The following is a 23,986-nucleotide window of genomic DNA, read 5'->3' as shown; positions in this document are numbered from 1 at the left end:
ATCCCATGGGACTATAATTATCCCATGGGATTTTTAATATCCCATGGGACAAAATAAAATCCAATTAATCCTGTGGGATTCAAATTATAAATATACAGTAATGTGTATGTTACAATGAATTCTGTTTGGTAGTAAATTGTTTTAAGATGAATCTTTTTAGTTGAATATCTTTTCTTCCTTGGAAATGTTAATGCAATCATATTGTTCTATAATTGTTCAAAACTAAACTTTTAAACAACAAAGCAGATAATGTAAGTATCAATATATGTTTATTTATGAATTCTAGAATACTTTTTTGAAACACAATTTTTTCCCATTTGGAATCAATGAAAACTCTTTTATTAGGCTTAACATACTAGTAGCTTTTTACATAAATCTAATTTTTTTTCAGGATATCCCTCCATCCAAAAAATTAATAGTTTCTTATCATCCAGCATTGTGTGATCTCAATGTATAGTCCACTTTTTGGCCATTCAGCACAGAACATTATCATTATTGTGGTTTTAATATCTTTAGATATTTAATAGAACTTCGATTCATTGACTGAGTGATTAAAATAATAACTGATCTGACATTTGTCTTTGAATTTATTCTGGTCTTGTTTCTGTGTTTTCTCCTTTTATTCTAAGTGATGAATTTCAATCCTTCTGAAAAAGAACCAATAAAATCCGAAGTTATGCATTATAAAAAATTGTTTGCATACATGTAGCAATAACATATGATTTTCAATAAAAATAGCTATGCGGTATGGATTTTACTGATTGTTGAAGGTTGTCCAGAGTCATCAGTTGCTAACCTCCTACATCCTTTGGTCTCTGATGGAGAGTTGTCAAATTAGCAATATACCACATCTTCCTATTCTAATATTATATAACAATCAATTTATGTATTCTTCTTTATAACATTTGGGTATTTTCACCAGTTATATATATATATATATAGATCAATGTTAAAACTTTAGGCAATTACAATAACATTCCATTTTTCACAAGAATTTGCAAAATATTATACAAAACGCCAACAATAGAAACAGCACTTCTTTAAGCTTCTGAAGTTCTGAAATTATAACATTGATACAAAAAATTATATTTTTTTTTTTCTTATTTTTGTGTTGTTCGGTTGCTGTCTCATTTTTATATATGGTTATACATATATCCTAAATCTTCTTTTTGTTAACACTTAATTATTAATAGTAAAAATGGGATATTTTTATTTTGATAATCTCAAAACATTATTATTCTATCAAATAACTTATTTCCAAGTTCACAAAACACCAATGTGTCAGATATTAATTTTAAGACGTGTATAAACATGATCAACAAGCAGTTGACAGGATGTCATGCAAAAATCTCACTAATATTAAACTTTCACAAAAACTCCATACTCAGCGAGTACTATTAAAGTTCTTAGTACAGGACAAATTCCTAGTACAGGACACCATGCCTGGCAAACACTAGCATGTGTCAATGTCTAGTCAATCATGTAATCAGGCTCAAAATCTTAGTTTGGCACTGAATTTAAAAGTTCACCACATAATGAACATGTGTATGAAATTCAACATACTAAATACAGTTGACCTATTGCTTATAGTTTCTAAGAAGCAGACTTGAACAAGAAAACTAAACATTGACCAATGAACCATGGAAATGAGGTGAAAATCTGATGAACTATGCCAGGCAGACATGTACAGCTTACAATCCTTCCATACAACACATATAGTTGACCTATTGCTTATAGATTAAGAAAAACAGACCAAAACACAAAACCTTAACACTGAGCAATGAACCGTGAAAATGTCAAATAAAACCTGCGAGACTGACATGTACATCATAAAATATTTCCATACACCAAATATAGTTGACCTATTGCATTTAGTAATAGAAAAAAAGACCAAAACTCAAAAAATTAACTTTGACTACTGAACCATTAAAATGAGGTCAAGGTCAGATGACACCTGCCAGCTAGACATGTACACCTTACAATCATTCCATACACCAAATATAGTAGACCTATTGCATACAGTATAAGAAAAACAGACCAAAACACAAAAACTTAACTATAACCACTGAACCATGAAAATGAGGTCAAGGTCAGATGACACCTGCCAGTTGGTCATGTCCATCTTACACTCCTTCCATACACCGAATATACTAGACCTATTGCTTATAGTATCTGAGATATGGACTTGACCACCAAAACTTAACCTTAAATATAAAAAAGAAGATGTGGTATGATTGCCAATGAGACAACTCTCCACAAAGGACCAAATGACACAGAAATTACTAACTATAGGTCACTGTACGGCCTTCAACAATGAGCAAAGCCCATACCGCACAGTCAGCTATAAAAGGCCCAGAAATGACAATGTAAAACAATTCAAACGAGAAAACTAACAGCCTAATTTATGTACAAAAAATGAACGAAAAACAAATATGTAACACATAAACAAACGACAACCACTGAATAACAGGCTCCTGACTTGGGACAGGCACATACATACAGAATGTGGCGGGGTTAAACATGTTAGCGGGATCCCAACCCTCCTCCTTACCTGGGACAGTGGTGTAACAGTACAACATAAGAACGAACTATAATAAAATGCTTTGCTGAGCGCAGCCTGATACGACCGCAGAGGTCGATCCCTGAACAGTTGGGGCAATTTGGACACAATATTCAAGCTTGATACTCTCTGAATTTGGATTGTGATCAAATTTTTGACATAATATAGGTTTCTGACACAAAATAAATGTGGTCAAAGATCTTAAAAATCTATTGCGCAATACTTTCAATTGAAGATTTCTTCTTGAAACTTTTCAAAAAATTTGAAATTTCAAAAATATTGAAGAAAAAATAATTGGGAAAAAAAATCCCCCCCTCCTTGGAGTAATTACCCCCAAACTCAATCCAAGCCTTTCCTTTGAGGTATGGAACCTTGTACAATTTTAGAGAGATCCATACACTTAAACACAAGTTATTGTCTAGAAACTAGAAAAATGCTTGTTTTTGGCCCCTTTTTGCCCCTAATTCCTGCATGTTTGGGGCAATTACCCCCAAACTCAATCCCAGCCTTCCCTTTGTGATATGGAACCTTATGGTACAATTTCAGTGAGATCCATACACTTACACACAAGTTATTGTCCGGAAACTACAAAAATGCTTCTTTTTGGCCCCTTTTTGGCCCCTAATTCCTAAACTGTTGGTACCATAACCCCTTAAAACTAATCACAACTTTCCTTTTGTGGTATTGAATCTTCTTGTAAAATTTCATAGAGATCCATTCACTTAAACTAAAGTTATTGTCCGGAAACCAAATGTGTCTTCGGACGACGACGACGACAACATCATAGCATTATACGAACCCAAAAAATTTTTTTGCGGTCGTATAAAAATCAGTTGAAAGAGGCTTAACTCATTAGATAGATAATAATACTACAAATACAAGTGGACGTGGCCGGGTACTTGTACATCCAAACAACAAAAAGATCTGAGAGTACTCGCAGTTACTGACAGCTAGTTCAAAACCACTAACAACTAATAAAAAAAATCATGCATCTAAGACTGTTCTTGTTTACTGATCCATGAAATGAGGTCTAGGTCAAGTGAAAACTCTCTGACGAGCATGAGAACCTTGCAAGGTACGCACATACCAAATATAGTTATCCTATTACTCATAATAAGAGAGAAATTAACATTACAAAAATTTGAACTTTTTTTTCAAGTAGTCACTGAACCATGAAAATGAGGTCAAGGACAATGGACATGTGACAGACAGAATTCGCATCATGAGGCATCTATATATACAAAGTATGAAGCATCCAGGTCTTCCACCTTCTAAAATATAAAGCTTTTAGGAAGTTAGCTAATGCCACCGCCGGATCACTATCCCTATGTCGAGCTTTCTGCGACAAAAGTCGCAGGCTCGACAAAAATACATGAACATTTTAAAGTACTAAATTTTGAGTATATACATGTAAAACCACAAGTTACTAACTGAAGTTCATGGTGAACTGTAACCAAAAACTTTAAGTGAATACAATTTAGAGAAAGACAGATGAATGCACAAACACTATCAAAACAGAGCATAAAACTTACCGAACAAGATGTTTTACATTTACTCTTCAGAAGCAGGAAAATTGAAGTGTTTCTTTTCTTTCTCTGTCCTCCATGATATAAACTTCAAATTCATTCATGCAAAATATGAAAATCTGCAAAAGTAGGACCTTGTATCTCAGCTTATCCACATTTTGACTTTTGAACTGCATTGTTCTTTTCATCTTGCTGGCAACCTAAACATAAAAAAAATGATAAACACATAATTCTGGATAAACTTCGTGTGTTTATTTTTGTTGGTACAAATAATTTTTTCCAACTTTAAACGAAAACATCATCATTAGAAAGGACGTCATACTAACCTCCGAAATATTTAAACAAACCAAAATTAATACTTGATTAAGATCTTGTCATAAATGTATAGCATGGATACCTCTTATTTTTGAAGACCATATGTCTATTGCATACTTGTATTCCTTTGTACAAGAGTATGCATATTAATATTAAAGATTGATTCTGAGGACTTTAAAATCAAAGACGTAGTGCCATTACCCCCTGAATTCATTACACTATACAATGCCATAAGGCTACTCCAAGTTGTATGCCAATCTTTAACATGTTTAATTAGCATGATTAATTTAAGTTTCATAACTCCATGTGTACACTTTGAGAATCTTACAATACTTTTTATTCTGATTTTCAGAACTTATTGTGAGGTTTTTATTAATGCGACTGAGAGCTGTATTGCATTCTTATATCTAATACATATTTATGAGCTGAAGACTACCTCCGGGTGCGTGACTTTCTCGCCGCGTTGAAGACCCATAAGTGGCCTTCCGCTGTTGTCTGCTCTTTGGTTGGGTTGTTGTCTCTTTGACATATTCCCTATTTCCATTTTCAATTTTATGTATGCAGATTTTTCTTAAATCACAATAATCAATCTCACATTTTTGTCCATTATTCAAAATTAGCAAAAATTAATGCACACAAAAATTAACATTGTTAAAGCTTTTTTTTTAAATTCAAAACAGTTGCCCAAAACCATTAAATTCCTTGTTTGATTTATTTTATATTATTCAAAGCCTTTTATAGCTAGCTAGATGGTATAGCTTTTGCTCATTGTTGCATTTATATTGTTACCTATACCTAACTTGTGCATCATTTGGTCTCTGGTGGGGATAGGCCTACTGAAGAAGGTTCAACTTGGAATTTGACGGATAATGAGTATTTATCCAAAAATGTAGAAGAAAGATATTCATAACCAAAACAAAAATTATGCTGAAATTAAAGATGTAAATTGTCTGTAACATGTTGTTTCATTTTTATTAGTGAGGTACTGGTGACCTGACGAAATTTATAAACATGAACTTTTGAACTATAGGAGTTACCCTACTGGAGTTTGGATCTAGGTCCATTCGCCCTGATTCACATTCAACCTTAATTACTTGTTAGCCTGAATAAGTTAATATCTGTTTGCCCTGGGTCCATCCGCCCTGATTTTAAATTTTATTTTGTTATCTTGATGTATAATGTTTATTTTTGAATAGAGTATGGTAAAGTTTGTAGAAATTTTGCTCAATATTTATATTGTATTGCTACTACCAGATAATTTACATTATTTTCCTTTGATTTGTACTATAGAATACAGGTATAAAATTTTTAATATAATACAACTGAAGACGATTTTACAGTGGCGGATCCAGAAATTTTCATAAGTGATTGCCTAAGAGGGGGCCGGCTCCTGTCATGCTTCAGTGATTCCCTATATAATCAACCAAATTTTTTCAAGAAAAAGGGGCCCCGAACTCCTGTCCCCCCCCTCCCCCCCCGCCCACTAAATCCGCATCTCCTTTAAAAAACAACTGAAAACCATTATAAACTGCATGTATTTATCTTGATTGAAAACAATTTCTTGAGTTTCTCATTTAGGGGATCCAGAACTTTTCATAAGGGAGGGCCGGCTCCAGTCATGCTTTAGTGATTCCCTAAATAATCAACCAAATTTTTCCAAAGAAAGGGGGGCCCGGGCCCCAACCTCCCCCCCCCCCCCCCCCCCTGGATCAGCCTATGATATATGTGTTTATATATCTCTCTGATATCCCATTTCAAATCAAATGTGTATTAATAAAACTTTATACTAGAAAAGTAAGGGATAGTTACTCATTTGGGAAACTTTCAAATTCACAGCATGCCGGTGCCCGTGTTTTCATCACCCTCGTTGTATTGCGGAAAAACGATTAAGGCAAATTGAGAAAAACATCATGTCTGTGGTTGAAAGTAGTGTGTGTGCATTAATTTTCTATACCTTTTATTTAATATTTTTCCAATTTTGAGTACTGACGGCAAGTGTTGTAACGTATAGCGTACCAATGTCTTGAGACCAATGTGCTATTTACAAGTGCGATCGAGGAATGCAGGGGAAAGAAACTTATCAATTATGTTTATTCTTAAGACAAAAATGAGCCGCCGTAAAATGAACCGTGTCGAGGAGGTTACTGACACGTAATAGGGCTGAGACATATATATACACATATGTGTATATATGTCTCTGTAATAGGGTCATCTCTCGAGAACATTAAATAGTACATTGATAATTTACTATGCAGTCAGTATCCCGAAAAAAAAACGTATGGATGCAAAACGCTTCAGTAGTGGTTTCGGCTGACTACTAATACGTGCACTTTGTCTCAAAATATCCCGGCAGCGTTAAAGTTGAAGTCAGGATCTTGGGAGGAGGGGTCTTCTTTTTCTGTGTTCTTTATTTTTTTTAGCTATATTTCTACAAACTTACACTTTTTGATCATTACTCTCTTTCCTCATATTTTAGCATTTCATTATTCTTTAATCTTTATTGTTTGCCCGTTATTCTCTATTCTGTTAACCCCATCCATACCCTCTTATGTGGACTTAAGCTGTCGGTAGTTTATTTTATCCTATTTCTGTCTATGTGAATGTAAATACTTTATTTATCACAAAACAAAAACTTACTAAATATTTTTTTATGAAGTCCTCACCAGTTGCGGATCCAAAAAATGTCATAAGGAGGCACTAACTGTCATGCATAAAGAGGGGCCCGCTTCAGTGATTCTCTAAATAATCAACCAATTTTTTCCAAAAAAGGGACGGGCCCCCATGTCCTCACCTTAATCCACCTCTACCCCTTCCCACTTCGTATCATTGAATTCAGATTCAAGATCTCTCTGATTAAAGTAAGTAAGTAAGTCACATTTGCTTATATCAGGTTTTTGAATTGAACTGGCGGATAGTTGTTTCATTACCAATCATACCACATCTCCTTATTTTTTATATATATACGAAAGCTTTATTCATAGGTATTTTTAGGTGTATTGATGAATGTGTAAAGATGCAGCAATTGTGTAGATACATTTTAACATACAGCACAAGAGATACAGATTATATAAAACTTATAAGTCGAAAACATACTGACAACGCCATGGCAAAAACTTAAAAACGACCAAATGACGTACAACAGTCTATATTATAAAACTTAACTATAGCATACAAAACGCAAACATTTAAAACTCATAAGAAGCACCCAGACAGTCAAATAGAAATTTAATGAATAAATAATTTGTAAAGATTTTCAACTAGGCCTACAGCTATATTTTCTTATCATCTAACAGTAAACATAGGTTCTGGTACTATGTGATAAGTCATTTTTTCATGCAGACCCAGTTTCATTGATACCTTGAACTTAAAGTGGTTTTATGCATATCAGCCCAGATTGTGTGTGTAATTTTATTAAACAATTCAACAATACACGTTCTAAACAGGTTAAATTCAATTTACAAATTTACAAATTCAGATCTACTGGCATTCAACACCCAATTACTTACTTGCTGTATATTGTCAATCCCTCAACATCGTGAATACGCCATGCGAGGTGTTGGCTATGTTTGATACAGGGTGGCGGTTCGAAGCGTAGAAAAAAATCCAGGTAAATGAAAGTGTAAAATTTTGTTGTTGAAAATTTTAAGTACTAAATTCCTAAATGTGTACTTTACTCCGTTCTACGGGTAACATGGTTGTTTGATATATAAATAGGATAAAAAGCATCCGGAAAAATTCTCACATTATAAGTATTCGTAAATGGATACGAAAAAACTTAACAAGGAATAAGTATCGGTAAACGGACAGAAAGTCGCAGTACAAAAGTTTAAATTAATTATTTTACAATTGTTTAAATATATGAGAGAAAGTTCTTGACGAATTGACTTTATTTATAGATGGTATTTAGTTGAGGAAATGATTAATTCGCTTTCAAATAGTTTTTTTTTTTATCATTAACTTATAAAAAGGAGACATTTTGACAGCATGAAGCCAGTTAATTACCAAACCACTTTGGCAGATTGTTTTCTTAACAATCATTGTTCAATATTAATATTCAAAAATAAATTTTGTTTACAAGTCCGTTTCCTTTTAAAAATGTTTCAGAAAAATACTGAAACGTTTTTAAAATTAAGTTTATTCAAAGAAAAAAATATCCCGAAACTAAATCGTGACTCAAAATTTCCTAATGAAATTGTTAGATTCCAAATATTTAGGAGAAGATTGTATTTGTACTTTATGTAATGGTGGTGATATTGGAGACGCGATTCATTATATTATAGCAAGGATTTGTACAAATCCTTGATTGTAGAATGTTCGGCAATAGACGAAAGTAGACAAACCCTATTTAAACGGGGTTTTGATCTCCAAGGACCCCACATTTTACATCGAATAAGATCTATATTTTTTAAAGTTTTCAAATGAAAAAACTTGAATTGAAAATTTCCCGATTATGTGAAGATTTCTTATATTTCTAAATGGCTTCAATTATTACATACAAAACGAAAAAAATAACTTTTTTTTGTAAAAACAATATTCATGTATTATTATAATTTTTCCAAGGAAACGCTTTCTTTTTTTTTTTTTTAGCAAAGTTTACTTGTATGTGTTTATAACTATCACCAATCAGTCCTAATTATTAAAGATCAAACGACCTAATCAAAATGATGATTGGTATTGAATATGATCATCGGTTATGCATGACGTATCCCAAATAACTTCTTTAATGTTGGTTTGATTTTATCAAAACCAAAATTATAAGACCAATAAACAGCATGCGCCATGAGCGCATGATACGCCCGTCGTCTTGTGTGTGAATTTTTATGCAATAAGCATAAATAGTTTCTGACATACGGCGTGACATGCGAAAACCCCCCTTTTTTTTTACAAAAAACTCAATATCTCTAAAATAAAACAACGCTCACTAAAACCAGAAGTCCATTACTAGACGTAAAACATATATACATGTCCTGAGTGACTTTTTATGTCCTGTCTGCACTCAGGAGATCCTGAGTGGTTTTTAGACGTACCGTTAATTTATAGGCATATATTTGAAGCTGTTCTTAATTATGTACATTATCTATAGGTATACATGTATCAGACAAAAAACTTTCCAAAGAACTTAGTTCTAGTTATCTTAGGTCCTAGTCACAGGCACTTGTCTCAGAAAAAAAATTTCCTATATACTTTTAATGTTATATTAAGGTATATAGAAAACAAAATTCTGAGACAAGTGCCTGTGGTCCTAGTGTGAAATAAATCCACTGGGAATTGGCCTTTTTAAACACAACTATATACACGTTTTCTCAAGGGTTTGTACATGTAAAGTGAAATTATGTTTACTAAATGCGTAGTTACATAAGTTTATTTGCTACTTTTTTCTTCTTTATTTTATATATAAATGATTTTTTTTTTGAATTTTAACATTTTTTTCTACGAAAAATTTGTAGTGTTGCAATAGGGAATGGACACAGATACTTAACTACATTTAACGAAAGAAATTTTGTGTAATGTCATCAATCTGTATTACACATAGACAGGATGTTCTCTAGATAACTATGGTATTTCTAATACGTTATACACACCCCAGGGTACACGCACTGTCGTAATGGAAAATTACTGCATGCTTTAATTACCTGTAATCAACCATGTAACAAATCAGTTGACTGACCATGTCATTACAGTTTAAAAAGTTTTTCCTCAGATCAAAACGGAATTTTCATTTTAACTTTAAAATTTAAAACTTTAAAAGTATACTTTGACATAATTATGAAGTAAAAGAATTTAACAATTGACTAATCGGATTTTTCCAAAGATTAAGATACAATTATATTTATTATTCTGGGACTGACAGATATATCACAGGCACTTGTCTCAGAATTTTATTTCCTATATACCTTTATTAAAGTATATAGGATTTTTTTTCTGAGACAAGTGCCTGTGAGACATATACATGCATAAGTCCCAGACATATATAATTGTAAATCAAAATGATTTACCTAATAACTGGGAAATAATATAATGTTTCAGTTATGTTGATGTCACAAATACACATGAATTATTTGATGATGCATGCTGGAATTTCTTATCTAAATGCATGACGGTGCCCATAGACATATATTTATATATATATACATTTACTGATTCTATAATTTCTTGAGAAAAAAAAATCAGGAGGGAAGTCAGAGGGAAGTGAAACAAACATTTTAAGCTTTTATTAAAAATTGTTGGGAAGACAATAAAATACGACACTGAGTTTTGAAAAAAAAGTTTATGATTGGTCTTGGTTTTTTTTAATAAAGATGCCCCCTTTTTAGCCACACCGACGAATGGAGAATTCCAAATAGGGTCACAAGGTCACATTTTAAAACTTTTTCAGTCGCCCAGTCTCAGAAAGCAATTTTGACTGGCATTTTTTTTAGTCGAATTATATTTTTGCAGGTCAGGTTGCAAAGTGGCAGGTCGGATTTGACTATGTTGACAACGGTCCTAAAAAATATCCGAAAAAACGTTGAATCAAACGATATGAACCTACGCAGTTTTATATTATAAGACTGACATACACCAGTGTGCTAACTGTGCTGGGTGAGGTGCTGTAACTTGATATACATGTATCATTAAGTTACAGTACTGTTAGGATTTGCCTGCCTATTTGGCTGTTAGTATAGACTGTCCCTGGCTTGAAAGTATTGTTCTCTGCTCAGCAACGGGTGCGTGATTAGCAAATCAAATATCTTGTAGCAGTAAAATACCTCTGGGGGGCGGGGGGGGGGGGGGAGGTGCACTTCAATATTTAATTGATAGGGGGTGTCGCTGGGGTTCTGTTACCCCACCCTTTTCATATAATTTAGATCTTAAAAATGTATACCTTTTCATATATTGCGTGGGTAAAATTGTAACCTTTTCCCATATTGATTGGGTTTCGTGGGGTGTGTTGGTAAAGTGGAATATTTAAGGCTAAGATTCTGTGTGTAATGTTTACTTACGGCGAGACTTTCTGCTGTGAAAAAATGACAGGCCTTTTCATATACAAGTAATTGGAACTTTATCGACCTTATCATATATTTCTGATAGTTTTCCCCTGCACCTATTCCCATATTTTCAAGCATGAAAAAGTGACCTATTCCAGCGGCACGTCCTATCATCTTGTATATAGGAAGTGCCCCCCCCCGAGTAAAATACACAAATGTCAAATACCTTACTTCAGGAGCACAGTCTCTCTTTACCGTAAATAACTTCCCCCCGTCACTATTTATATTCACTCAAAGAAAGGGGTTCTCCGTTACTGGGAAAATCTTATCTGATTCAGGATCAATTTATCGGTTACACTCCCCTATCACCAGTGATTCTTTGTTGTAAGCTGACATTCTGAAAAAAGGTATACTGTTGACTATCAATTTGCACGATTAGTTACAGATGTCGACTCGGACTACTGCAAAAGACAATAATTCAGTTCACTGATTTAGATTGAATAGTGGTTCGGTTAATCCCCTCTTCCCCAAACAAGTAAGAATTAGGTTACATCTTTTGGTAGTCCAAATAATTATGACGTCTTGCAAGGCTATTTTAATTTTTTTTTCTATCTATCTATCTTCATATTTCCGCACTCAGTCACAACTTTGACTATTACGTGCCCAGAAAAAAGTAAAAAATAGCCTTGCAAGACGTCATAATTATTTGGACTAATCTTTTGGCAAATATGGTCGTACCACAGGGGTTTGTTACAATTTACCGGGTTTTCTATCCTTACGAATCCTGAAAAACTAACCAGGCCAGGTGATAAAAAATCTGTCTCCCCTTTTTATCCCACCAGAATATCAAAAGGTTGTCTCCTTACACCTACATGACAAAAATATATACAAATATGGTATCATTGCCAATGTGACGGCTCTTCAACAGAAACTAAAGACATAGAAGTTAAAACTATAAAGGTCACCGTACAGATTTCAACAATGGGCTAAAAAGGCAAACTGCTTAATAAGCTACAAAAGGCCAAAATAGATAGACAATATCTGACAAGGGTAGAAATGTCCAGAATGTTGAAAAAAAATCTACTGTCCATTTTAGATCTTGGGTAAACTCCTTATATTATACTGCCTGGTCTGGTGGTAGCATTTTCACCTCAAGTGCAGAAGGTTGTTTATTTTGAACCCAACCGGGTAAAACTAAAGACTTTAAAGTTGGTATTTGCTGCTTCTCCCTTAAGCACGCTGTATTATTAAGGTGTAAGAGCAAATACTGGTTTGTTCAGAGTCAGAATAATGTGTCAAGGTAAGGTGACATGTCTCTCAGAGAACTAGTGTAAGAGATAAATTAGTCCTGGTAAAAATAATGAAAATTGTCTGGTCAGACAAATATAACTAGTATTAAAAGTCCATGGATACAGAATTTACTAGTATATTTAGTCCGATGTCAGTAATTTATGTCCCCAGACTAATTTTCCTAGTCCATGACATCACTATTCCGAGGTAAAAATGTCCAGTTTTTCTAATACTGTATGCATCATGTCAAGTATATTTGGTGTATGAAAATTTTTAAGGATGTATGTTTGTCTGGCATGTTTTATTCAACCTTGACCTCATTTTTATGGTTCATTGCTCAATGTTATTTTTTTTGTTTGTTTTTTTGTCACTTTTTCTATTTCCTTATTTTCAAATTAGCATAGGTCAACTATTTTTGGTGTATGGAATGATTGTAAGGTGCATATGTCTGACTGAGAAGTTTCATCTTACCTTGACTTTATTTTCATAGTACATTGGACAATGTTTAGTTTTTGTGGTTTGATCTATTTTTCGGATACTGTTAGCAATAAGGCCCCTATATTTGGTGAATGGAATGATTGTAAGATGCACATGTCTGTCTGGCATGTTTTATATGACCTTGACCTCATTTTCATGGTTCATTGGTCAATGAAAAGTTTGCATTGTTTTGTCAGTTTATCATATGCTTTAAGCAACAGGTAAATTATATTTGGTGGATGTAACAATTGTAAGGTATGCATGTCTGTCTGGCAGATTCATATAACCATGACCGCATTTTATGGTTCTTTGGTCAATGCTAAGTTTTCTTGGTTTTTTCATTTTAACAGATATTATAAGCATATGTCTACTTGTTGGTTTATGGAATGACTGCAAGGTGTCATATAAAAATAACAAGATGTCTGTCTGCCAAGGTTAATATTGCTGTGACCTCATTTTCATAGAATATTGATAATATTAAACAGCAAAAATGAATAGCAAGACAAGATATAAAAATATCCAAAATTGTCAGTTGCCTACTAGTACTAATTATGTGATAGTAGTTATTGTCATTAAATGATAATGTTTACCCTTTTATGTGTAGGGCAAGGACATTAAAGATAAAGGGAAACTATAAACAAAAGAAATTATCAACAAAAATAGATTTACAGACGTCAACAAAGCCTAAATGGTAAGTCCACTTCTATAAAAGTTATTGCCCTTGAATAATGATTATTATGAAAATAAGATGTGGTATGATAAATAAGAAAACTATCCACCAGAGTTCAATTAAGTGGATGTAAGCAATGCAATTACTTATTAGAGGCCAATGATGACCTGTAAATAATGAGAAAACCCATACCCTATACATGATATAGTCATCTATAAAAGACACCACAAACAAAATTTGGAACAAAACATCAATTCAAACTTCAAATATACCAGACTAATTTATAAAAAAAAAACAAGTTATGAAAAAACAAATATGACGGACTTGAACCAACATCAACCACTGAACTATGTACAGGCTCCTGATTTTGGACAGGCAAAATATGGCAGGGTTGATATAAAGATAAGAAGCGGTATGATTGCCAATGAGACTTTTCTCCAATAGAGATCAAATGACATTAAATTTAACAAAATTAGTTCACTGTACAGCCTTCAACAATGAGCAAACCCTATACTGCATAGTAATCTATAAAAGGGCATGAAATAACAAATGTAAAACAATTTAAAAAGGGCATGGTGTCTATCCATGCTAAACATGCTTGGGGAAAACACCACAAAGGCGAAAGCTAAGTGCCTGATTTTTGCACAAAACAAAAAATAAAAAACAAATATGATATATAGCAACAATTGACAACCACTGAATAACAGGCCCCTGACTTGGGACAGCCACTTACAAAATGTGGCATGGTTTAACATGTTTGCTGGCGCCAAATCCTCCTCTAATTAAGGACAGTGGTGTAAGTGTCAGTTCATTTAAATATAAAAACTATAAAATCAGTTGAAAAGGGCTATTTTCTGCTCTTTGGTCAGGTTATTTTGATACATTCCCGTTTTCATTTTCAATTTTATTAACTCATTAGAATGCAACAAAGCAGAAAAACAGCTACCAAAAACACAGACCGGATGTGGCTGGAAATTTATTCTTTCCCTTTAACAAAAAAGACTCAACATACAGATCTATTAGTACTGACAGTTACTGACAGCTAATTCAAAGCAAATATCAACTAATAAAATAAACATTTTGTGAGCACCCAACCCACCCCTAACCTGGGACAGTGGTTTTAATAACAGCACAACATTTGAACAAACTGTAAACATTTGTTGCAATTGGCTTAACTCAAAAGACTGCAACAAGGCACAAAAAACAACTAATATGAAAACCATAGACACAAAGCACTGAAATAAGAGTTCTTACAATTTTAAATATTCAAATGAAAGTTTTATCAAAATGTACATAAACATGATAAAATAGCCATTTTATTGCTGTATTTCTCTTCATTTATAATTTTTGAGTTTTGTGTATTTGTAGGTCAGACATCTTGGTTTTCATGATCATCATTCAACAAGTCAATACTGAACAGAAAACTTAAAGTTGATATTTTTCTACATAGTGTGACTTTTTTATTAATTTGAAATGGAATGTGTTTTTTTCCTACATAAGAAAGAGGAAATTTCATCATAATGACTATAAACAAAAAGGCGTCATATCATCATGATCATAGATGCACAAGAACTTAATCATGTAAATGCAACAACGTAATTATCAATTGAAAGAAGGGAGGAATGAAAAAATATATTAGTATTTTGTTGTCCAAATGAACTTGCTTTGTCCACTCATTTAAATCGCTCCATCCAATAAAGATGTACGGTGGAAGATTTTTGAAGAACAGATTGCAAAAGAGGTTTTGTCTTAGAATTGTAGGAATATTCTAGTGGATGAAATAATTTATTTACTTCACTCTTATATAGTGGACTGAATAATTGTACATAGCAAGCTGAAACAAGAAAAACTAAAACTTAACAGGAAAAGTGTTTATTTTATAAATTTGCAAATATAAACGTAATATTATGAACACCACAAAGGTATAAGATTCAAATCGTTTGCATATTCATGTATTGAAATGGAACTATAACAAAGAAAACTTTAACTCATGAAAAGAGTAAACTATTTACTGTGCTTTGTCAATTTATTCAGTCAGAATATGAAATATTTTTTTCAGTTCTATTTTTCATAATAAAACAAACAAGACAAAGATTTCAAATCAATATTTTTTTCTTTTATTAAGACATGTCATCATTTTATTTCAGTTAAAGGATTTTATTTTTTGACTTTAAATAGTATTATACTTTCCAAAATAATAATAATCTTTATTGTCATATAAACAAATTAAAAACATGTTTGTGACAAAATGAAAAAAACCAAAATACACTCATACATGTCATATATATATTATAAACTTTTTACTACCAAACAGAATTCATTGTAACATACACATTACTGTATATTTATAATTTGAATTCCATAGGATTTTATTTTGTCCCATGGGATATTAAAAATCCCATGGGATAATTATAGTCCCATGGGATTTTTTTTGTCCCATGGGACAACAAATATCCCATGGGACTACAATTATCCCATGGGACCCAAAAAAATCCTATGGGATTTAACCAAAATCCCATGGGATAATGGTCAATCCCATGGGATTTGCCGTATCCCATGGGATATTGAAAATCCCATGTTTTTCTAAATCAAATTACAGAATATGTATAATAATAACAGTAGAAAAGCAATGAAATTATTGAATCCTATGTAATTCCGCACATTTTGGTTATATACACGACATTGTAGGTCTAAGGAGAGGCGGCGGCGGATTTGCAAATGAGTGTTTTGCAAATTAAAAGTGTCCAGTGTTAAATTCAGAATAAAACATTTTATTAAAGAAACGTGCTGGATATGCATACCTTTTAGAATAAACTGATGCAATTCTATATTTCTTGTGAAACTTTTCATTTTGTCCTGACGAGTACCAATGTAAAGTTACTGTGGTACTATCCCATGCTTATCTTTTCGAATATTTCAGTAATTATAACTATTTGTAATTATGGTCGTAAAATACTAAGAAATCTTGAAGGCGAGTGTCTAAGGCATTTCTATGTCTTCTTCTTAGCATCTAGATGATTATCCCTTCCTTCTCACTCTATGATGAGTTTATTGTACGATATCTAATTTGTTTCCTTCAAATGATACCACGAAAAATACACGGTCAAATTGTTGTGAAGTCATTCTATCAGAAGTTCATTTGTACTATTTTTCTCTTTGTAAATATTGACCTCCCTCCTTTTCTTTGATCAAGTTTTTGATTAAGAAAAAATTTGATAGTGACAACAGGGCAATAAGCAAATATATGCTGCCGGTAATTTATTCACTTTTAATTCGCTATGATTATAATTTATAATGGCCATCGATCTATTCCTAAATGTTATTAAGCAGGTATACATTTAGCCTACTGAATATCTGCTACAATAATACAAGCCGTCGATATATTTTCTGAGTATATATGACTGGCATGATAACAGAAAATTACCTATATTTCTAATGTCTTGACTTACAAATACTGTAATAACACTTTTTGATCAATCGTCTTACACTGGATTTGACAGTATAATAATCTCACGGCATTTTTTTCTCAGCAAATTAAGCTGCAGATTTACAATCAATACGATTTAATATCAATTAACTCAGACATTATCAATACACTATATGTTACTTATAATAATGCAAAAGCAATGATCTATTTACATTTGGTTCTAATCAGGGAATGGATACCTCAATATTAACTATATCAAGATCATTATAGTGAAGTAACTACACCAGTTTCACATTTAACTGCGCATGTCTAACTTTATTAGCCAAACTGTGAAATTTTTAAACGGACTACTGTTGTGTTGTAGAGTAACAGACGATCTAATATGCCGCCTAACGTTGTACCTTTAATTGTCACGAAGAAATGTTTGGATTCCCGCTGAGGTCGTTCACTTAGCGGGAAGAATAAAATAGAAAAAATAAGCGGGGGTCACTTCATATCCATAAATTAGGTCACTGATCAATTAAGAAGTCAATTAACACCTTAGCCATGTGGAATCCTAGTTTTACCTTGTACAATCTCACCAGGTGACAATTGATAAAAACGTACCCTTTTCTACATACAGTTGCTGAAAAGGGGACCACCATTTGATATTCTGACGGCAGCCAGAAGCATTTTTTTCGGATTGAATATTCATCGTCATCTGTTGCTAACTGGGAACATTATACTGTCAGTCACGATTTAATGTTCCAGTTTCTACGCATTCTTTTTCATTTTTTGCTGCGCGAACAATTTATTTAACTTTTGTACACAATTATTTCCTGCATTTTGTAATACAGATGTTAAAAATGTAAACCTTGTTTCTGTATAAGATACATGTACATAATTTACACTGAGATATTACGGTAAATGCAACTAGATATATTTTAATAATTCAGGAGGGGGGTCATTTAGCAATTTGATCTTATTTTATGGTAAAGCAGGATATTCAATTACTGATAATGATATCTTATTGTAAATTCATTCATTATTAATCAGAATAAGTAAATAGATATTTTTTACATAACAAATATTTTACTAGTACTACGTCGGAAGGATATTTCCACATTTTTCTAATTATAAAACCAAATACATGTTCTAAAGAATATATAATTGCATTACCTGTTCTTAGAGACACTCAAAATGTTAGAGTGTTGAAATACAATATGTTATGAGTAAGTAAATGTATACATGAACGCATGCTGATTAATCAATATAAATAATGACAGCTGTATAATAAAGATTAAAAAAAAAACTACATCATTTGTTACAAAAATCTAATGTGCATGTCTTTCTACACGTTTAAAATCCCTGTACATGTACAATACATAATAGCTACGTTCGCCGTGACAAACATACTGTGTACTGGTATCATCTGTTTTAAGAGAGAAAGATGTGTATTATCGGTATTTATTATTGTGTTGCCAAATATAAGGGTAAATTTGATAGCCCCTAACCCGAATGATTCAGTCCCTCCCCGTAATCGATCTCTCCTACTTGCGTTCATGAAGTAATCGTAGATCAGCGGAATATACCGACTGAATTATTCGGGTTAGATAGTAGCCTGGGATCCTGGCTTACTGATTGACGAAGTATTAAATTGGGTCAGGATGCCAGGCTAGTTAGATAGCCCCCTGTCACGTATGATATCGTTAATTATCGCGGGATTTAAACTAAAACGCGCATATGATTTCGAGATCAGGGCTGATAAGTCGCTTATGTGAAACTGGTGTATTACTGATGAACTGGCTACATTCACGATTATCAAAAGAAAGTTGATCTTGCCAATTTGGGTCGAGGTTTTAAAAGTTTCCGTGGCAATGGTCTTTAATGTCAGATTTCAAACGCCTTCTTTTCAATATATATTTTGCATCAAATGAGGCTAAAAATGTCATTCTACAAATCGTATTTGTCAGTTAACATAGATGTTAAATGGAGTAAAATAGTTATTTTTATCTTTAATTTAAGCAAATTTTAAAGTAAATACAAAAAAATAAAGTTTCGACCTGACTTGAGTAAGATTAATTTGTTCCTCAGTATACAACTTTAGTGAACCTAAATATAAAATAGCACTTACAGTATTGCATACCTTCGAAACTGTGTAAATTGGTAATTTGATCTTACCAGGCATGACAGTGGGTTCAGTTTAAATATAAGTACAAGCGTAAGACGAGAACGCCATTTCAAATAGTTATCAGGTAATATTTCATATTGGAGAAAAAAAATCAGCTTTTATATTGGTGCTAGCGTAGTCAAGTGTCATTCCCCATGGCCAATCTACAGTAAAACAATCCATAAGGCAATATCATGAGGATGCTGGTTCATGATTTTAGAGTTACGTCCCTTTTTTCTATTAGTTTTTTTTTGTCAATGAAATAAATGCTATTTGCCCTTTCGACAGTAATATTTATTATATTTATGAACTGAGAATTATCAACACCTCGAGTGATATCAAAAAATCAAGGCAAGTGAAATATCACATTACATACGATTTGGATAATTTTCTATAACCAATTTCTACATGGAAACGAGTACCTTTTAAACGTCTCATTTTACATCTGATGATATTTTTAGAAAATAAGAATTTCGATATAATATCAGGTCATAATATTTCACAAATTCCCAAAACTCGTTCCATAAGTCTAATTTCTTATGTTTGGCAAGGATCCAATTCCACCACTCTTATTATTATAATATGTCAGTCTATGATAACTAACCTAAAGTGCATTCAATATTGTTTGTTTTCATATTTTTTATTACTATCGTAATTTCTTTATTTTCTACACATGCTATCACGATATTTACGTAGCTTGTTTTTTACACACGCTATCACGATATTAACGTAGCTTGCATCTCTAGTTAAGGCTTGTCCGATGTCAGATTTGTTTTTCAAGTAATCAAATTTATTTCAACTTTCATTTGTTTTTAATTTAAAAATAAGAAGATGTGGCATGATTGCCAATGAGACAACTCTCCACAAGAGACCAAATGACGTAAAAGTAATTGTTTGTTTTTCATGTTTACATTTCATGTCGATTAATGATTTCTATTAAAGCTGAAAAGAGCCAAAAATAAATATCAGACAAATGTGATCTTCTAGTTACTTGAACTTATAAGTACATACGTCAGCTGTTTTAACCTGTACGGATCATGTCTTTTTCTAAGGAACATTTTTATCCAATCCTCAATGCAGACTTTATACAGAATTTTATGCTGTCTAACAAAGACACTTTTAAAACTGAAAGCATGCTGGTCTTCAGCTTAACAAGTTTCCGGTATATAAAACCCTCATGAATTTTTGTATTCGAACTGTTTCAACCACAAGAAAAGACAATGTTATACAAAGTACAAAATGAAGCTGTGGTTTTCTCTTTATTTTGTAATACGGTAATAAATTCAATGGAATGATCGATTCTGTTCCTTTAGAAAATCAGCTTTTGTAAGAAATATTCCTTTGAAAAATTTGTATCTGAGAGCGAAATACATTGTACATTTACAATAGCATGAAAAGGTATAGAACTTCAGTGAAAATTTAATGGGATTAAAAATGAAAACGACCTAATTAAAAAGCAATATATATATTTATTTTACCATGTTTCGAATATGTAATTTATGGGGATATATATGGCTCGAAATGAAGACTTCACTTTTACCAAAACTTAAAATGACTATTGGTTTTCTTGTTATCGGAACATTTTATAGCAAGTAAATTTTGATTGATAGGAATTAAAGACAAACTATTATATACGTCATGGCAGCTGTTGCATATTTATTTACGGTAGTTTATACATGTAGATATGATCTGATCTTATGAAATTGACCAATGAATCACTGTCATAGCCAGTCTGTCAGTCAATTTACAAAAATGTTCTCAATAGTAAAGTTATTGTTGTTTAGACAATGCTTTTAGTCAGTCAACGCATGTTCGATATTTCATGGTATTAGTCAGCCAACGCATGTCCTGGATATTTTATGGTATTAGTCAGTCAACGCATGTTCTGGATATTTTATGGCATTAGTCAGCCAACGCATGTTCTGGATATTTTATGGTATTAGTCAGTCAACGCATGTCCTGGATATTTTATGGTATTAGTCAGTCAACGCATGTCCTGGATATTTTATGGTATTAGTCAGTCAACGCATGTCCTGGATATTTTATGGTATTAGTCAGTCAACGCATGTTCTGGATATTTTATGGTATTAGTCAGCCAACGCATGTTCTGGATATTTTATGGCATTAGTCATCCAACGCATGTCCTGGATATTTTATGGTATTAGTCAGTCAACGCATGTCCTGGATATTTTATGGTAATTGTCAGCCAACGCATGTTCTGGATATTAAATTGTATTAGTCAGTCAACGCATGTTCTGGATATTTTATGGTATTAGTCAGTCAACGCATGTCCTGGATATTTTATGGTATTAGTCAGTCAACGCATGTCCTGGATATTTTATGGTATTAGTCAGTCAACGCATGTTCTGGATATTTTATGGTATTAGTCAGCCAACGCATGTTCTGGATATTTTATGGCATTAGTCATCCAACGCATGTCCTGGATATTTTATGGTATTAGTCAGTCAACGCATGTCCTGGATATTTTATGGTAATTGTCAGCCAACGCATGTTCTGGATATTAAATTGTATTAGTCAGTCAACGCATGTTCTGGATATTTTATGGTATTATTCAGTCAACGCATGTTCTGGATATTTTATGGCATTAGTCAGCGAACGCATGTTCTGGATATTATTAGTTACATAGTGTGCTAGTGACCTAATACGATATATATGGGGTCAGTAAATTCCATATGGGATGAGAGCGAAGCAGTGACCTAATACGATATATATGGTGTCAGTAAATTCCATACGGGGTGAGAGCGAACTCGAATCCCCATATGGAAACTGACCCCATATATATCGTTTTAGGTCACTAGCACACTATGTAACGAATTTATTTTACCGACTATCTTAACATATGGTATTTAGACTAGCAAAGTGAACAAGTCTTCAATACCGTTAGTATTAAGAACCTACTTCCATTGGTCTATACAAAAACAAATGCCAACAATAACACCTTTTTAGCTTTAAATGTGTTTTATAAACACCACTTCTAACCATGTATTGAAATAAGCCCCACCTACTTAACCAATATGGAATATACAAGGTCTCCACGCGGTTGCTTTTAACCAATCATATTCCTAGAAATGTATAGGAGGTAAGATAATTCAATGTATAAGCCAGCCAACGCATGTTCTGGATATTTCATGGTATTTGTCATGCAGCCAACGCATGTTCGGATATTTCATGGTATTTGTCAGCCATTGCATGTTCTGGATATCTCATGGTATTTGTCAGCCAATGCAAGTTCTGGATATTTTATGGTTTTAGTTAGCCAACGCATGTTCTGGATATTTTATGGTATTAGTCAGCCAACGCATGTCCTGGATATTTCATGGTGTTAGTCAGCCAATGCATGTTCTGGATATTTTATGGTATTAGTCACCCAACGCATGTTCTGGATATCTCATGGTATTTGTCAGCCAACGCAGGTTTTTGATATTTTATGGTATTATTCAGCCATCGCATGTTTTGGATATCTCATGGTATTAGTCAGCCAACGCATAATCTGGATATTTCATGGTATTAGTCAGCCAACGCATGTTCTGGATATTTCATGGTATTAGTCAGCCAACGCATGTTCTGGATATGTCATGGTATTTGTCAGCCAACGCATATTCTGGATATTTTATGATATTTGTCAGCCAACGCATGTTTTGGATATTTCATGGTATTTGTCAGCCAACGCATGTTCTGGATATTTCATGGTATTAGTCAGTTAAGGCATGTTCTGGATATTTCATGGTATTAGTCAGCCAACGCATGTTCTGGATATTTCATGGTATTTGTCAGCCAACGCATGTTCTGGATATTTCATGGTAATTGTCAGCCAACGCATGTTCTGGATATTTCATGGTATTAGTCAGCCAACACATGTTCTTGATATTTTATGGTATTAGTCAGCCAACGCATGTTCTGGATATTTCATGGTAATTGTCAGTCAACGCATGTTCTGGATATTTCATGGTATTTGTCAGCCAACGCATGTTCTGGATATTTCATGGTATTAGTCAGTCAACGCATGTTCTGGATATTTCATGGTATTTGTCAGCCAACGCATGTTCTGGATATTTCATGGTATTAGTCAGCCAACGCATGTTCTGGATATTACATGGTATTTGTCAGCCAACGCATGTTCTGGATATTTCATGGTATTAGTCAGTCAACGCATGTTCTGGATATTTCATGGTATTTGTCAGCCAACGCATGTTCTGGATATTTTATGGTATTAGTCAGCCAACGCATGTTCTGGATATTTCATGGTATTTGTCAGCCATCGCATGTTCTGGATATTTCATGGTATTAGTCAGTCAACGCATGTTCTGGATATTTCATGGTATTTGTCAGCCAACGCATGTTTTGGATATTTCATGGTATTTGTCAGCCATCGCATGTTATGGATATTTCATGGTATCAGTCAGCCAACGCATGTTCTGGATATTTCATGGTATTTGTCAGCCAACGCATGTTTTGGATATTTCATGGTATTTGTCAGCCATCGCATGTTATGGATATTTCATGGTATTAGTCAGCCAACGCATGTTCTGGATATTTCATGGTATTAGTCAGCCAACACATGTTCTGGATATTTTATGGTATTA

At 33.1% G+C, this 23,986-nt stretch overlaps 1 protein-coding gene and 1 long non-coding RNA gene across 3 annotated transcripts in view; one reads left to right on the top strand and one right to left on the bottom strand.

Annotated features, from left to right (window-relative positions):
- LOC127702725 (uncharacterized) overlaps positions 1-16,400 on the top strand; it is a 33,415-nt gene extending 17,015 nt beyond the window's left edge. The window contains exons 1-3 of one of the 2 annotated variants that reach the window (XR_007982554.1): positions 11,646-11,904; positions 13,741-13,827; positions 15,175-16,400. This is a non-coding gene — a long non-coding RNA (uncharacterized LOC127702725). Of the gene's footprint in view, positions 1-11,645; positions 11,905-13,740; positions 13,828-15,174 lie in introns of those variants that run through there. The other variant, XR_007982552.1, reaches the window with a different exon arrangement.
- LOC127702722 (uncharacterized) overlaps positions 1-23,986 on the bottom strand; it is a 167,898-nt gene that overhangs the window by 129,722 nt on the left and 14,190 nt on the right. The gene's annotated exons all lie outside the window — the stretch shown is intronic.

Source organism: Mytilus californianus, unplaced genomic scaffold, assembly GCF_021869535.1.
Source record: "Mytilus californianus isolate M0D057914Y unplaced genomic scaffold, xbMytCali1.0.p SCAF_5, whole genome shotgun sequence".
Classification (NCBI taxonomy): Eukaryota; Metazoa; Mollusca; class Bivalvia; order Mytilida; family Mytilidae; genus Mytilus; species Mytilus californianus.
Note: the sequence above shows the minus strand (reverse complement) of the source record. Positions and strands in the feature narration are given on the sequence as shown.